The sequence below is a fragment of the Piliocolobus tephrosceles genome, chromosome 3, assembly GCF_002776525.5.
Source record: "Piliocolobus tephrosceles isolate RC106 chromosome 3, ASM277652v3, whole genome shotgun sequence".
In the NCBI taxonomy this organism is placed as follows: Eukaryota; Metazoa; Chordata; class Mammalia; order Primates; family Cercopithecidae; genus Piliocolobus; species Piliocolobus tephrosceles.
In genome coordinates this window covers 136,995,541-136,997,083 of record NC_045436.1, presented here as the reverse complement: position 1 = coordinate 136,997,083, position 1,543 = coordinate 136,995,541, and the positions used below count along the sequence as shown (strand labels likewise).

The 1,543-nt window shown below is 43.5% G+C and overlaps 1 pseudogene; it reads left to right on the top strand.

Moving 5' to 3' along the window:
• The first annotated feature begins 1,005 nt into the window (after window positions 1-1,005).
• Window positions 1,006-1,147, top strand: LOC111550950 (annotated as a pseudogene).
• Window positions 1,148-1,543: the final 396 nt, after the last annotated feature.

The following is a 1,543-nucleotide window of genomic DNA, read 5'->3' as shown; positions in this document are numbered from 1 at the left end:
ATTTTATTTTTTTGGAAACAGGTTCTTGTTTTGTTGCCTGGGCTGGAGTGCAGTGGCACAATCACAGCTCACTGCAGCCTGGACCTCCCAGGCTGAAGTGATCCTCTCGCTTCTGCCTCCTGAGGAGCTAGGACTACAGGTGTATGCCACTATGCCCAGCTAATTTTTTTTTTTTTGTAGAGATGGAGTTTCTACATGAAACCCCCATCAACATGAAAACCATGTCGCCCAGGCTGGGCTCAAACTCCTGGACTCAAGCGATCCACCTGTTTCAGCCTCCCAAACAGATGGAATTACAGGCGTGAGCCACTGTGCCTGGCCTCAGCTACTTAAATTAGAGTTCTACAGAGTATGGCACGTGCTTCCCAGAAGCATTATGAAAGTCAATATATGGATCGACAATGGCACCCTCCCTTTATCCAGATGTCACCTGGCTTTGTGTGGTGGTTGTACCATACACGGAGGCACCCAAGGGAAGAGTGGGAGTTCCAGAAAAGATGGGTTGATGGTGGTTTCCTCACTCTTTCTTCCAGCACAGTGTGATGCATTACAGTTTATGTATGGTCAGCTATATTGTCATAACTGGTTTTTAGACAATAGTCTCTAATTTTAATTAAATTAACTCTTACAAAAACAGACAAATGACTCAAAAAGATTTCCTGCAAAGAAACCATGGATTGAGGTGAAAACAATAACATGAGTACAAGCAAATAAACAACTACAATAACAACAACAAAAAGATAGAGCAGACAGTGCTACTCCTAGAAAAAACTCTTTGATACCCACATTGAAAGGCAAAAATAATACGGGTCAAATGAGATTTGAGGAAAAGTCTGACAAAATTATTTAGTCAGTCAAAATTATCAAGGAGATGGCTTGCAAGTTGTATTTACATCCATTATCATTACTGAGGAACCACAGCTTAAGGGCATATTTTGCCTTGAAATATTAATGATTGTAGCATGATGCTGCAATGATTAGAAAGATATTTAAAAATATTATTTCCTATAGTCAGTTAAGCCGATCATGTTCCTTTCCTTGTAAGGGCCTGGTGTGCCATGGCTGCAGAGAGCAGCCTTCTCGGTAGTGTGTGCACCCTGTTGCTTGTATGTTGTATGTGTTGCCCTAAGGACCCTTGGAGACAGCCCTTTCCAATGGACATTCATGTCCCTGACCTGATGATGTTTCCAGTCTAGGCTCTAGACAGGTTTGCAGGGTGCCTTTGAAAGCCCCAGGGCATGGGAGGAAAGGTCCACATTGGCCAAGTCATTCATGTTCATCTGCACCAAGCTGTAGAACAAGGAGTATGTGATTAAGACCCCACACAGGACCAAGTTCAAGTTCCCTAGCTGCTAGAAGATCCATATTTCAAAGAAGCAAGGTTTTATCAAGATTAATGTGGATGAATTTAAAGACATGGTAACTGTGAAGCAGCTCATCCTAGACAGCTATCGGGTCAAACACTCCCCAGTCATAGCCCCCTGGACAAGTGGCAGGCCCTGTACTTATGGGGGCTCCCACTGGTTTGCCCCTCCTTATTCAC